The sequence below is a fragment of the Bos mutus genome, chromosome 9 (assembly GCF_027580195.1).
Source record: "Bos mutus isolate GX-2022 chromosome 9, NWIPB_WYAK_1.1, whole genome shotgun sequence".
Classification (NCBI taxonomy): Eukaryota; Metazoa; Chordata; class Mammalia; order Artiodactyla; family Bovidae; genus Bos; species Bos mutus.
This window is the reverse complement of record NC_091625.1, coordinates 95091925-95107793: the sequence shown is the minus strand read 5'-3', so window position 1 is coordinate 95107793 and position 15869 is coordinate 95091925. Positions and strand designations below refer to the sequence as shown.

The 15869-nt window shown below is 49.1% G+C and overlaps 1 protein-coding gene across 1 annotated transcript in view; it reads left to right on the top strand.

Moving 5' to 3' along the window:
• LOC102276288 (T cell activation RhoGTPase activating protein) overlaps positions 1–15869 on the top strand; it is an 89928-nt gene that overhangs the window by 51981 nt on the left and 22078 nt on the right.

Below are 15869 nucleotides of genomic sequence, written 5' to 3'. Positions count from 1 at the left end.
TATGATACAAGCATAAGCATTATTATGACTGTTCCTTCTTGACATTGGGAACGAGTGTCCATGTCAGCTGTGTCAAGAGACTGAAGCCTCAGGAAGGGCAAGACTCGTTCCTTCCTGTGGGCCTAGAAGGTAGCCTAGAAAAGGCCCACTTTGTCTCCCGCGTGCTCCACTTTGTCCCCCACGTGCTCCACGTGTCACCCGCGTGCTCCACGTGTCTCCCGTGTGCTCCACGTGTCACCCACATGCTCCACGTGTCTGTCTCCCACGTGCTCTGTGTCTCCCCCATGCCCCGTTGACCCTCACAATCCACACGCAGTGCTGGGTGTCCTTGAATCGTCACCCCACACAGAATCGGGTAGCCCAGCCCACGGTTTGCTGTTGGCCTCTGAGCCTGGCACATGATAGCACTCAAAAGATTAGTGTTGAAGTGAATTGGATCGTCCTGCTCTTCTCTCTACATCATCTTCATCTGCGCTCACCATCCAAACTCAGCTGTGCCCTCGGTTGGCTGGCAGGAGCCATCTGACTTAGAGACCCAGGTGAACGGCGCTCAGGGCAGATGGGGTAAGTAAAGTCTCAGGCTTTATACACACATTCACCAAAACCAGATTTCGAATAAGGAACTCTGGACACCTGGAGAGAGCTTGTGTGTGGGACCCTCAGTGCTCAACAGCAGTCCTTCCTTGTCTGGACAGTGCCTGACTCAGGTTCTAACTCAGGCTCGCCAGCCTGAGAAGCCTGCACGTGTGCTCAGTCGCTTCAGTTGTGTCCGACTCTCTGTGACCCCATGGATGGTAGCCCACCAGGATGCTGTGTCCATGGGGATTCTCCAGGCAAGAATACTGGAGCGGGTTGCCATTTCCTCCTCCAAGATCCAGGGGATCTTCTGGACCCAGGGATCAAACCTGGGTCTGTTAACGTCTCCTGCATGGGCAGGCAAGGTACTTTACCACTCGTGTCGCCTGGGAAGCCCAAGCTCTGTGGGACTTGGAAATGGCTGGAATCTGAAGCCAAGGAGACCTCGGTTAGAATCCCGGGCCTGTCTTTTCCTGCCTATTTTCTGTGGCAGATCCTCCCACATTCCCCAGCCTTGGTTCCCTCACCTGGACAGGAGATGACCTTAGCTGCTGGACGGAATCGTGCGGACGGGGAAGGGGTTGCTACACACGCAGTTTGGAGGATTGAGAAATGAGGCTGCTCAGATGACATCCTGCACACTCAGCAGGCGCCTGGATACCTACGCCAGCCTCTCACTGTTTTTTCTCGGTGGGGAAAATCTGAGTCAGGGAATATGGGCTTCTTTGCCAGGATGGTTGATAAGATTGGAATCATCCCTCAAAGCGTCTGATCTCAGCCACTCGGGGGTGACTTCAGAAACTTTCTAACAAACCTCCCTACTTGTTTCAGCTTGTTCTGGCAAACCACTTAGTGGCCCAGTATGGAGTCCAAGTGAGTGATATAGAGCAGGCACACACCTGCAAAAGGGTCAAGAAGAGGGTTCCCTTTGCAGCTTTGGAAGGGACTGTTTGCACCCAAGAAGTACGGTCACGTAAGACAGAGAGGTCCACTGGGCATCTCTGTGAGGGAACTGGATCCTGCCAACTTTGTAGCCAGAGGCTCGGGGCTTGCGCAGGAAATGGCTGGTGTTACATCACCCTCCTTTACTTGCTACAGTCCTCTAGAAAAGTGGCTTATGTCTTATCCTTGCAGGAGGTAACTGTGATCCTATAAACTTTACAGGAGTAGCTCACATGTATAAGGTAGGAGCCAAATGTTTCTGGTACACAATCTTGGGAGGAGTCTTCGGAGAATAGTAACAGCCAGCAGTTACTTCGCGCTCACTACTCGCCCAGCTCTGTTGTAATCACTTGACATACAATAAATCACCCATTTCCCTTCTGACACACAAGCCCGAGTCTCCGATGAGGTAAGAGTCTTTCAAACCGGGCTTCACAGACGGATTTTCTTTTTCCAAAATAGTTTCCTCTAAGTCATACACAAAACTGTTTCTCTTACTAATGTTGGAAGTCCCATGCCATCCTCTATCAGGTGACCACGAGGTCCCCTGTGTCACGCTGGACTAGGTGCCCGAGGATGGACGTGCCCTTCAACCAGCTCCTGCAGTGTGGTCGCCAGGATATTATGGAATCTTACCTGCTCTCTTTCGTTTGCCCAGAAGAACTCTATTTATTGATGTAATACCCCTGTGGGTCAACCTGCAAATGCAATGCTTCTTTTTATGAAAAGGAAGTTTCCAGATACCATGTTGTTATGAAAATTAAATGAGGAAATACACGAAAGCCTCCTAGCCCAGAGCCTGTCACATAGCTGTGCTCAATGAAAGTCAAGGATTTCACAGCAGTAATACAGAGGAACTTTCCAACCAAAGGAGACAGCGTATGCGAAGGGAGAGGCTGAGTGACCGGAGAACTACAAGGATGTACTGGTCAGCTCCAGCTGTGTAACAAAGTGCCCCAGACTACAGGGCTCAAACAACAGAGAGTTACTGTTGCACAGTTCTGGAAGCTTGAAGGTCAAGATCAAGGTGTTGGCAGGGTGGCTCCTTCTGAGGGCTGAGGGTCTGCAGTGGGAGAGTTGATGAGGGGCAGGGCAGGCCAAACAAACAGATAAGACAAAATGACCAGAGACCAAATCCTTAAGGGCATTAGAAGATACTCAGCGACTATCAATATGTCATCGGTACTGGGCTAAGGAAATTCACAGGTAGATAAGGTGTGACCTCTGACCCCAAGGAGCTGTAAGCCTGGTGAAGTCAGGCCCTGATGAGATCATCCGAGTGGTGGGTTGAGTTGACAGTGAGGATGACGGAGAGCACCAGGAAGGAGCACCTCACCCAGTGCTTGCCTGGCGTGGACCAGAGAGGTGGGGTGAGGACACCCCAAAGTCCTGAAGCACCCGAGTCCTCAGAGCTGGGCCAGAACTGGGCTGTCCCCCTGCTGTGGGGGGACAAGCAGCCACAGAGGCTAGGCTTTACTGAAGCCATGCCGGTCCCTTCAGGGGTGTGTGCTGCTCTGTGCTCACACCCTCACACCCACTGCCCAACTCTGCAGGAGGCACACCCGGACACCCAGGGATAATCAAGCTGGATCTGGTAGGAGGACGCAGCCATGGATGTGAGAAGTGAAACATGGAGGCAAATTGATGGGTCTCAAGAAGGAATCCTAGAAAACCTAGACAGCAAATTAAAAAGCAGAAACATCACTTGGTCACCAAAGGTCAGTCTAGTCAAAGCTATGGTTTTTCCAATAGTCATGTATGGATGTGAGAGTTGGGCCATAAAGAAAGATGAGCGCCGAAGAATTGATGCTCTTGAACTGTGGTGTTGGAGAAGACTCTTGAGAGTCCCTTGGACTGCAAGGAGAGCCAACCAGTCCATCCTAAAGGAGATCAGTCCCGAATATTCATTGGAAGGACTAATGCTGAAGCTGAAGCTCCAATATTTTAGCCACCTGATGCGAAGAGCTGACTCACTGGAAAAGACCCTGATGCTGGGAAAGATTGAGGGCAAAAGGAGAAGGGGACGACAGAGGATGAGATGGTTGGATGGCATCACCAATTCAGTGGACATGAGTTTGAGCAAATTCCAAGAGATAATGAAGGACAAGAAAGCCTGGCGTGCTGCAGTCCATGGAGTCGCAAAGAGTCAGACATGACTTAGTGACTAAACAACAAGAAAGAAAGAATCAGGTGGGATGGTGGGCGCATCTTGGTTTCCTGAGGCTGCAGTTACAGATCAGCACAGACCCGGGGGCTTGAAACAACAGATATTTAGCTTCTCGCTGTTCTGGAGGCCAGAGTCCAAAGCTGCAGCATCGGCAGGGTGGATTGCATCTGCACACTCAGGAAGAGCCGCTCCAGCTGCCCTCCTGACTCTGGGACGCGGAGTTCCAGGCATGAGTTCAGCCTCTGCCTCCGTCCTCACACGGCCTCTCTTATGAGGACGCCCTTCACTGGATTTAGGGCCCACCCTACTCTGGGGTGATCTCACCTCCAAAACCCTTACCTGAGTTACATTTGCAGAGACTGTTTTCCGTACGAGGTCACATGCACAGGTGCAGGGGGTTAGGACTTAGACTGCTGGGAGAGGGGCCACAGTTCAACCCACTGCAGGCAGTTAACCTCAAGTCCAGAGAAGGAGGGTAGGATTTGCTTTCCTGTTGCTTTTTTTTAACCTTTTATTTTGTATTGGGATACAGACGATTAACACACAGCGTTGTGATAATTTCAGGTGAACACCAAAGGGACTCAGCCAGACCTGAACAGGTATCCGTTCTCCTGCAAACTTGCCTCCTACCCAGGCTGTCACATGACATTGAGCAGAGCTCCGTGGAAACGGGGAGGATTTGGGTTGGGGGGCCAGTAGCATCTGAGCTGAGCCTTGCAGGGAGAGGCAGGTTGGACCTTCGAGAGGAGGGAAGGCAGTTTCAACAGAGGGAAGAGAAGTGAGGACTCAGAGACAGAGCACCATCCTGCACAGAGCAGCAGCCACGCCGGAGGAGGGGTGACCTGGGTCCTGCCTCTGTCTTTCTTGCTGCTTCGAAAGTTCCCTCCATCACAGCCACGGCCACTACCGCAACCCGACACTGAGCTCAGCCACGTGGCGGGAGGGTATCAATGAGGAATGCCCCCTCCCCCGTCCCCACGGGGCGGTGCCCGCTTGGCCTGCCCTGGACCACTCTGCTCCAGGTCCCCCACAAACGTTTGTGCTCAGTCACGAGTGTCCAAAGAAACCTGGGTGACCCGCAGAATAAGCATCTCCCGGCACCCCAGCTTGACGAGGTACTTTGATAGTGAAAAGGTGTTATTTGTATTGAGAAAAATAACCCTTGGTATCTGAAGGAGAAGACTACAAAAGCTCCATGAGATTTTAAGGAAGAGGGTAACGATTCCCACCTGGTGATTGTGGCAAGGCGCTTATTGGCTAGTCTGCAAAACGCCTAGCCCGTAGGAAGACCCTGGCAGTGGCAGGAAAGCAACCACCGGCAGAGTCTGGAAGACTGTCTTGGGCTCTCACTTGTTGTTGAGTCTGTTCACTAGAAAGGCTTTAGGGACGCTGGCCCCGTAGGAGGCAGAGTGGGGCGCGTTGGGTGGAAAGGCACCATGTGACCTCACTCTGAAAGGGCTCAGCTGTCAGCCTGAGGGATCGTTGCTTTATCCTCCAGCTAAGGGGACCTCTGGAGAAGGAAACGGCAACCCACTCCAGTATTCTTGTCTAGAGGACAAGAGGAGGAGCCTGGTGGGCTGCTGTCTATGGGGTCACACAGAGTCAGACATGACTAAAGCGACATAGCATGCATGCATGCATTGGAGAAGGAAATGGCAACCCACTCCAGTATTCTTGCCTGGAGAATCCCAGGGACTGCGGAGCCTGGTGGGCTGCCATCTATGGGGTCGCCAGAGTCAGACACGACTGAAGCAACTTAGCAGCAGCAGCAGCAGCAAGGAAAAGCTGCCTACATGCTTAGTTGTGTCCGACTCTTGGCAACCCTTTGGACTGTAACCCTCCAGGCTCTGTCCATGGGGTTTTTCTAGGCAAGAATACTGGAGCAGGTTGCCATTTCCTCCTCCAAGGGATCTTCCCGACCCAGGGATTGAACAATGTGTCTCCTGTGTTTCCTGCATTGCTAGGCAGAGTCTTCACCTGCTGAGCCTTAGGGGAAGCCCAAGGGAAAGCTAGTCCTTAACCATTAGCAAGGTCAGTGTTTTGTGCTAGATTAAAACAACAGAATGGGAAAGACTAGAGATCTTTTCAAGAAAATTAGAGATACTAAGGGAACATTTCATGCAAAGATGGGCTCAATAAAGGACAGAAATGCATGGACCTAACAGAAGCAGAAGATATTAAGAAGAGGTGGCAAGAATACACAGAAGAACTGTACAAAAAAGAGCTTCACGACCCAGATAATCACAATGGTGTGATCATTCACCTAGAGCCAGACATCCTGAAATGTGAAGTCAAGTGGGCCTTAGGAAGCATCACTACGAACAAAGCTAGTAGAGGTGATGGAATTCCAGTTGAGCTATTTCAAATCCTGAAAGATGATGCTGTGAAAGTGCTGCACTCAATATGCCAGCAAATTTGGAAAACTCAGCAGTGGCCACAGGACTGGAAAAGGTCAGTTTTCATTCCAATCCCAAAGAAAGACAATGCCAAAGAATGCTCAAACTACCACACAATTGCAGTCATCTCACATGCTAGTAAAGTAATGCTCAAAATTCTCCAAGCCAGGCTTCAGCAGTACATGAACCATGAACTTCCTGATGTTCAAGCTGGTTTTAGAAAAGGCAGAGGAACCAGAGATCAAATTGCCAACATCCACTGGATCATCAAAAAAGCAAGAGAGTTCCAGAAAAACATCCATTTCTGCTTTATTGACTATGCCAAAGCCTTTGACTGTGTGGATCACAGTGAACTGTGGAAAATTCTGAAAGAGATGGGAATACCAGACCACCTGACCTGCCTCTTGAGAAACCTATATCCAGGTCAGGAAGCAACAGTTAGAACTGGACATGGAACAACAGACTGGTTCCAAATAGGAAAAGGAGTACGTCAAGGCTGTATACTGTCACCCTGCTTATTTATCTTATATGCAGAGTACATCATGAGAAACGCTGGGCTGCAAGAAGCACAAGCTGGAATCAAGATTGCCGGGAGAAATATCAATCACCTCAGATATGCAGATGACACCACCCTTATGGCAGAAAGTGAAGAGGAACTAAAAAGCCTCTTGATGAAAGTGAAAGAGGAGAGTGAAAAAGTTGGCTTAAAGCTCAACATTCAGAAAACGAAGATCATGGCATCTGGTTCCATCACTTCATGGCAGATAGATGGGGAAACAGTGGAAACAGTGTCAGACTTTATTTTTGGGGGCTCCAAAATCACTGCAGATGGTGATTGCAGCCATGAAATTAAAAGACGCTTACTCCTTGGAAGGAAAGTTATGACCAACCTAGATAGCATATTCAAAAGCAGAGACATTACTTTGCCAACAAAGGTCCGTCTAGTCAAGGCTATGGTTTTTCCAGTGGTCACGTATGGATGTGAGAGTTGGACTGTGAAGAAAGCTGAGTGCCAAAGAATTGATGCTTTTGAACTGTGGTGTTGGAGAAGACTCTTGAGAGTCTCTTGGACTGCAAGGAGATCCAACCAGTCCATCCTAAAGGAGATCAGCCCTGGGTGTTCATTGGAAGGACTGATGCTGAAGCTGAAACTCCAATACTTTGGCCACCTCGTGCAAAGAGTTGACTCATTGGAAAAGACCCTGATGCTGGGAAGGATTGGGGGCAGGAGGAGAAGGGGCGACAGAGGATGAGATGGCTGGATGACATCACTGACTCAGTGGATGTGAGTTTGAGTGAACTCCAGGAGTTGGTGATGGACAGGGAGGCCTGGCGAGCTGCGATTCATGGGGTCACAAAGAGTCGAATACGACTGAACTGAACTGAAAACAAAGCAAAGGGCTAACAGTTGTCTGATGCTCTGGGGCAGGCTCAGTGAGTGTTAGGTCGCTGGCCTCTTTTTCTGCTCCCTTCAGGGTAATTCAGGACTATCCAGAATGCTATTATCTAACTAACTGGAGACACATTTCTTTTGCCTGCAAAAGATCGGGTTGATACAGTCTTTAGAAAGTTGTGTTTGTGAGATGAGCCGTCAGTCCTGGCTGTCAAGAGAATCCTTTTCAACCAGTCATTTAGCTGCTAGTTATTTTGTAACCCACTTGCGCTCTTACTGTTAAAAATTTGTTAATTTCTTAATTTAAAAAAAAAGACTTGTAAAAAGAAAAAACCCCCCATTGAGTCAGATTGAGTTAACTCTGCCCTGGGCATTTCCATCCCTTGACACTGAGCTTCTTAGCAACAGCCAGGGGTGGGGCTTTTTGGCAAATGCTGTTTATTCACCTTTCAAAGAGACACTCATTGCAAGCAAATTTAAAAGGAAATTCCTGTAAAAGCTTTTTTTTTTTTTTTTTTTCAATGATAGTCTTTTGTTTTTTTCTCTTGCCCATAACTTTCTGGAAAATTCTACTTTGGGCTGAATCTTCTCATTATTGTTTTCAGTATAAATTTGTTTTGTTTTTCATTAATGGAAAGTTCGAGGGGTGAGGGAAAATCCCTTCAGTAGCTTTTGAGTTATAAGATTATGAAAAATTTACTTTTTCCAATTAAAAGAAATCTTTGGACTTTTTCTTCATCAAAGCTTTTACCGGTGAGGACTGCTGTTAGACTCTAAGCAGGGGTTTGCAACACTGACTTCAGCTTGGAACTCCTTGAGGTGCTTTTAAGGTACGGATACCTGAGTCCAAAGATTCCAGTGGAGTTGACTGGGTCCAGCCGGTGCCCTGGGATCATTCCAGGGGCCCCTGGGTGGCTCTGACGTCCAGGCAGCCTTGAGCAGCGCTGTTCTAAGACACAGCCACCCTGACAGGCAACCTCGAAAAAGGATGCAGCGGTCTGCAGATTCCAGAAGGGAGAGCCAGTTCTCACTCAGAGTAGTTTTCTTCCTGTTAAGAAAAAACTAGTTATACTATGTGAAACATAAAGCTCTGAGGAAGACGTGAAGGAATGAAAGCCTTTCTTTTCCCCCGTTGCATCACTAATGACCACGGGCACGGCACCCCACTTCCTGTTGGTTGGGGGGGAGGCGGGCTCATTCATTAAAACTAGCAGTGAGGAATCCCCCGAGCAGCTTCAGACAAGGTATTTCTCTCCGGGCTTGTGGGCACCAGTGGATGAGAGAGGGGCTCCGGGGAACCAGCCAAAAGGCTTCCTGGCCCTGTGGCCACTTCCTCCCTCTGTTCAGGGAGCTCTGCCTGAGCTCTTGTAGATATTTTCTACAGAGTCTGTCTACTGGGACAGCCGAAATAGACTTCTCTCCACTGGTCATGCTATTAGTGGGACTTTCAAGGCAGACCGCAGAGAAAACCAGACTCAGTACTGTGTAGGAAGTACCTTCTCCCTTCCCATAAAGGCCCCCAGGCGGGAATTTGACCCCGCTTCCTCCTCCTCCCTCCTGACTCCAGGCCAACACTTGGATGAACCCAGCTAGTGATTCTGCCACCACGTGAGGACCTCCATCAGTTTCAGCTGCAGAGTCAAGGCCATGCATGCTCTATACTCACAATGTCCCTTAGAGGAATTTATTTCTTCCACCAGCCTTAACTGGATGCCCCTACATGCCAGGCAATGTGGAGAGAGTATTGCTCTTGTAATGAGACACAGCCCCCTGCCCTGACAGAGACAGAAGCAAAGCACTGCCTGAGATGTCCCCCAGGGCCTCCCTATCAGCCTTGTTTGAGCATCAGTCACCTAAAAGTCCTAAGGAAGGGTTTTGATCACCGTGAAGTGTTAACATGCTGACTTTAGAATAACTATAATTTTGTACCAAGTCAAATAGCAGCACAGAGTAGATTAACAATATAGACAAGTGTTGGTGACAAATTCCCAATAAATATGGCTGCACGCATGTTCAGTCACTCAGTTGTGTCCAGCTCCTTGCAACAACCCCACAGACTGTAGCCCACCAGGCTCCTCTGTCCATGGGATTTCCCAGACAAGAATACTGGAGTGGGTTGCCATTTCCTCCTCCAGGGGATCTTCCTGACCCAGGGATCAGATCCATGCCTCCCGTGGCTCCTGCATTGGCAGGCAGTCTCTACCACTGGGCCACCTGGGAGACCCCATAAATATGGAGGAACAACTTAAAACAAGTAATCAGTCACTTAAAGTCTGTGTAATAGGAAGTGACCAACATTCATCTGTTGAGCCACAGACCCCTGGAGACCCATTGAGAGACACCAGGCAGGCTCCCCAGGAAGACAGTGGGGGACCCTCTGCTGTTTGACGGTCGCAGCCATGCCACAGGGGTCCCCGTGTTCCTCAGGGGACTCGGGCTCCTGTGTTACTCTGGGTCCCAGATTTGGCTTCTTTTTCAGGGGAAGAAGTAAATTCCTTTCTTGAGAAAAAAAGCAGTACAGGAAATATTTATATGTTTTATTCATTTAATGGATTCTGAGCAAAATTTGTAATCTCCATGTCCAGAGATGATTGCTGAGATACCGTAGAAGCTCCCTTCCTTCCTTAACGTCTTTCAACCCACCATGACTAAAACCAACCAAACAAGCAAAAGTAATGCAGGAAGGCAAACGAACCACAAAATCAAAACCCACAGGAAGGGAGGTATCCTGCTCAGGACTCAAAGGACACAGGCGGCCTGCACCCAGGCTGCTCGTGCCAGCCTCTGCCTGGAGGACTCTTGTCTGCAGGAGTCGATGTCTTTCATCTTTGGCCATTCTCGTTGACAGTTCCTGTGGCGGGATTTCCATGTTACGTTGTCCCACTGTTTGTTCCTGGGTGGACCTTGCATGTTTTCTTTTTGAAACCCTGTCTGCCCCTCCCTCCACGGCCAGCAGGAAGGTAGCACCTCCTGCAGCGATGGCTCCAGCCCTTCTCGGGAGCGAGGAGAAAGCCACGGGAGCCCTCTGGCTGGCTCCAGAAGCACTCCGCTGTGGAGGATGAGCAAAGATCGGCTAGACAAATTTGGGAGGCATTCCCTCAGACTCGAGTGTTGAATAGATTCCATAGCACAGTCCGTTGAGTTTGTAGATTAATTCCCGTTGTTGGATTTAGGCAAACATCCTCTATCCTGCTCTCAGAGTCCCTAGTTATCTATAGAATTCCCCCCCTCAGTTAAGAAATGTCTCACATATTTATCTGGTAGCCTGGCTTTTTCTGTGAAATGCTTCCAATTAGAGAAAATGGGAACTGAGTGACTTTTGTTTAAGGAAGTCCCATCTGCCTGATCACATTCAGGAGAGTTTGAGAAGGAGAAGGAAGAGAAGAACCGCCAAAATTTCCTCTTCGGTGATTATTTCTGAATAAGAACTTGAGCAGTCTCACTCAAGAAGGTGGGGTTTTCATCCCAGTTAACTGACGCCCCTCTGGAGAGCCAGAGCCAGCTTACAAGCCCCACCACCACCACCACCACCCTGCCCCGGGCCCTCCGGACTTCCTGCCCCTCTCCCAGCTCCTCACTTCCGGTGACTCAGGCTTAAGCGTCTGCTGCTTCGGAGCCACTTGCTTTCCTCTTCCCTTTGTCGTTATCTGTAGACTTTAACATCAGGCAGAGAGCTGATGCTAAGTCCTTAACAGGGAAACAAATGCAGACATCCTTCCTGTCAGTGAAATATATGTCTATGGATTTACACATACACACACGAATCCATATGCCAAATCCTTAACTCGAATGAAGTACCTTAGAACATGACGGTGTCTTGAGGGGCCTGGTGTGAGGTGATTCGGCTAAAATGAGGCTGTTGGGATGCTCTGTGACACAGTAAGAGCCAGTGTCGTTATGGAAAGAGGAGGTTAGGACACCCAGAGAGACCCCAGGGACGTGCACCGCAGAGGAAAGGCCGTGTGAAGGCACCACGGGAAGGTGGCCGCTCTGCAAGCCAAGGAGCGAGGCCTCAAAGAAACCAACCTGCAGACACCTCCATCTTGGCCTGCTAGGCTCTGTGCTTAGTTGCTCAGTTGTGTCTGACTTTGCGAGCCTGTGGACTGTAGCCCGCCAGGCTCCTCTGTCCTTGGGATTCTGCAGGCAAGAATACTGGAGTGGGTTGCCATTTCCTCCTCCAGGGCATCTTCCTGACCCAGGGATTGAACCCAGGTCTCCCACGTTGCAGGCAGATTCTTCACCATCTGAGCCCCCAGGCAAGTTCTAGCCTCTAGAACTGTGACAAATACATTTCAGTTGTTTAAGCCACCCAGTCCGTGGTGTTTTGTCGTGGCAGCACTAGCAGACCAGTGTGTGTGTGTGTGTGTGTGTTCGTGCACATGCAGGCACATGAGTGTAATATGAGGAGGTAAAATCTGAGTGGTTAGTTAGGAGGCACAGCCTTCTGGTTTAATTACTCCTAGATGCTGAATCACATGAGTATGTTGCCCAGTAGAGGCCCTTTCGAAACTGTGGCGTGAGAAGCCCCATTCCCCACCCCCGCCCCAGCTCCACCCTCCTGTCCACAAAACCCTAGTGGAGCTGGGGCTCCCCTCCTTCCACTGAAGAACCAGACTGTCTCCACAAGAGCTAGGTTTGAGTTCCCACCATCAGAACCGAGATTATGAATGCTGTCAGCAGTTACTGACTTGGAAAACTGAAGTGATGGGAATGGAACACAATACATGCTCCTTGAGCCTGGAACCATGTCCTTTTCCCAAACTTTTCAACACCCAGTTAAGCACTTCGCCCACTGACTGACTATAAATAATATCAGAAGTAAATTCACAGAAGTAGTTCAATTCCCGGAGCCCTCAGCGACAATTGTTCTTTTCTGGAATTTGTTTCAATGTATTATTCAAAGTTCTGGCAACTTTAGCCTTCAGTTTTGCATCTGAAAGCTTCCTGGTATATAATTTGTATCCATGGGTACTGATTTTTTTTTAGCATCCTTCACTGGTTGATTTTTATTTTACATCTCTACAGTCTGCTTTAAATTTTGTTATCATGAAAAATGGATCACACTCAGTGTGAGAAATACCATAGCAGTAGTTCCTGTTTATTGTTGTTGTTATTTAGTCGCTAAGTCATGTCGACTCTTTGGCAACCCCATGGACTGTAGCCTGCCAGGCTCCTCTGTCCATGGGATTCTCCAGGCAGGAATACTGGAGTGGGTTGCCATTTCCTTCTCCAGGGGATCTTCCCAACCCAGGGATCGAACTTGTGTCTCCTTGCATCTCCTGCATGGCAGGCAGGTTCTATACCACTGAGCTCCCAGAGAAGTCCCAATAGGTCATGAAGCTGCTTTAAAATGAAGACTCCGGCTGAGAAAGAGGTTAAATCAGTGCTTTTTAAAATCAGTACTGGCAATGCAACGAAGAGCTGGCCCCATGGCCCTTGTGTAGAAGTCACGAGAACAGTTGCTGGAGTCCCTGTTGGTCTCAGGCTTCTATTCCTGAGTAACAACCACCCCAAAAACAGTCTCTTACACAACAGCAGTTTCTGATTTTCCTGACTGTATTGGCTGGAGCTCCTTTGCTGGTTTCACGTGTCCTCACTCAGATGACACCCTTCAGCCGGAGAGTCCCTGCGGTCTGTGAGTGGGTGCTGGCTGGGCAGGGCGGCTGGCCGCTCCTCCACGCAGCCTCTCATCCTCCGGGAGGTGAGCGTGGCTGCCCACACGGCCATCTCAGAGCCGCATGCAGGAGAGCAAAAGTTGGAGCTTCTGGGCAACTGCAGACCCAGGCTTCAGAAAGCACATGACATCCCTTTTGTCACACCCTACAGGGCAGAGCAAGTCGTGAGAGCAGCTCAGCTTCAGTGGGTGGGGAAATAGATGCCATCGCTTGCTGGGAGCAGCTATACAGAATCCGTGGCCACTTTTGATCAACCGCAAGATTGCAGCAGATCCTAAGTCACACCAGCTCCCTCCCTCTGTGAGCAGAAAAGGGTGGGTCAGGACAGTGGTTCTCTGGGACTGGTGTTCTTCTGAGAAGGGAAACGGACCCAGCCTCCCGCCCTGCCCAGGAATGCACCTGCTTTTTCGAAGCTTGTCCAGGGCTGGGATTGCAGAAAAGGATCCAGGTGTAGAATTAACAGATCAGTTTACCCCGAAAGCTGTTGCTAAGATCTCTGGACCTCAAGTTTGGCTGCCTATTGCAATTCTCTGTAGAATTTTTTTTTTAATACCGATGTCTGGATCCCATCTTCAGAAATGACAGTTTCACTGGTTGGTATAAGAAGTGGCTTTGGTATTGGGGATTTTTAAAAGCTCCCCCAAGGGATTCTAGTGTGCAGCTAAGTGTGCAAAGGACTGCTGCTTAAACTTGAAACTGCCTTTTCTTGTATGGCAAGAAAGATTCAACTAACGTTTATGTATCCTATCTACCCGGTCATTTGTGATGTGTAAGAGAAAGGACAATGTTATACACACACACACACACACACACACACACACACAGCATGTTCTGGTAGATAGCAGTAAAGGAAGCTCTCCTTCAAGTGTTTAGGAATTTGCAGAAGGGTGTCTGTAGATAGCCCAGCCCTCCTAACGAGGAACAGACACCCTGTGGGCAAACAGCCGACTCCAAGGTTCAGAACAAGCCAGTGTAACTTGCGGTCCATTTGGTTTCCTTAACCCAGGGCCACTGGAAGTGAGTCACCAACAGGTGATTACCACATTTATGTGAAAAAAAGTAAAATCAGCAAAGCTTCTGTTTCATTCGATTTTAGGCCTCTAGGTGAATCAACAGTGGCTGTTATCTCTCTGGCGGTCTATTAAAGGTTCTTGGGATTATTCTGGATACGAGAGGTTGCACAATTCCTTTGGAGTAGCCCCTGCCCCAGAGTCTCATCTGGAAGAACAACATCAAGCATAGCAACAAGGATCCGAGATACATTCAGTATCTGACAAAGCAGAAGTGTCACTTTTGACTGGGGAAGCTGTCATTTTTCTCATTCTTACAAACATTTTTGAACTTCCTACTGGGCCCCCGGGGGCTGTCTCAGGGTGTCAGAATGAATTTCTCTGTTGTAAGGACCTGCAGGCTCATTTCAGGGGCAAGACAAATGCTTGCAAGCCAGCAAAGTGCTGGGATTGTGGAATAGCCCAGTGATTATAAAGATGTCGCCAATGCCCAGGATGCAGGAGTAAACACATTTACCTTTTCCTGACACTTCTCTCGGAGGCTTCCCAAGTATGGTCTGCAGCCCAGTCTGGGACTGTTGGGGGATGTATGGTTCCTGGGCCTTTCCCCAGACCTGCTGAGTCAGAGGCGCTAGGTTCAAGGCCCATAGTCAGGGTTTTAATGTGTCCTCCAGGTGATGCTGGGCTGAGCTGATAGCTCAGCTGGTAGCTCAGCTGATAAAGAATCTGCCTGCAATGCAGGAGACCCTGGTTTGATTCCTGGGTTAGGAGGATCCCCTGGAGAAGGGTAGGCTACCCACTCCAGTATTCTTGGGCTTCCCTGGTGGCTCAGACAGTAAAGAATCAGCCTGCAATGCGGGAGACCTGGGTTCAGTCCCTGGGCTGGGAAGAACCTCCAGAGGAGGCTATGGCAACCCATGGAGAAGGAAATGGCAATCCACTCCAGTATTCTTGGCTGCAGAATTCCTGGCAGGCTACAGTCCACGGGATCACAGAGTCGGACACGACTGAGTAACACACACCAGGTGATGCTGATAAGTGCTCAAATTTGAGCAACACTATTTGGCAAAATTTGGAGGGGGGAAAACGTTGCTTTTTGAGATTTACTGAACTTCTCACAAAAGATACATCTCAGAGAAATGGCATTTGGGCTCAGTTTTGCCATCAACATATATAAAATTTAGGACAGATACAAGAACAGTTTTTTAAAAATATGTGGTTATTAGCATTTTGTATAATGTTTTATGGCCCAAAGGCAGGAGGCAAAACCTTGGGATTCTTTTATCTGTAGGAAAAACCCAGGAGTCACGGGCTACAAAGAACACAGCAGAGCCCTGGTTCAGTTCATCCACTCCCAGAAGGGGAGAGCTAAGCAATTAAGAATATCAACAGTGTGTGCTGGTGACCACACACTCTCCCATGGCTTAGTGTAAATGTGTTCTTCTTCTTTCAATCCATTTCCTCATCCCCCTTCCTCTAAGGGAGGTTATCAGGCTTACCAGAATCATCATGGATTCCTCTTGACCCCTCTGCCCAAAGGCTCTTCCTGTTTAGTCACTCAATCGTGTCCGACTCTTTGTGACCCCGTGGACTGTAGCCCACCAGGCTCCTCTGTCCTTGGGATTTCCCAGGCAAGAATACTGGAGTGCATTGCCATTTCCTACTCCATCTGAGCAACATCCTGAGATCTAAATCAGAACCAGTCTGGAC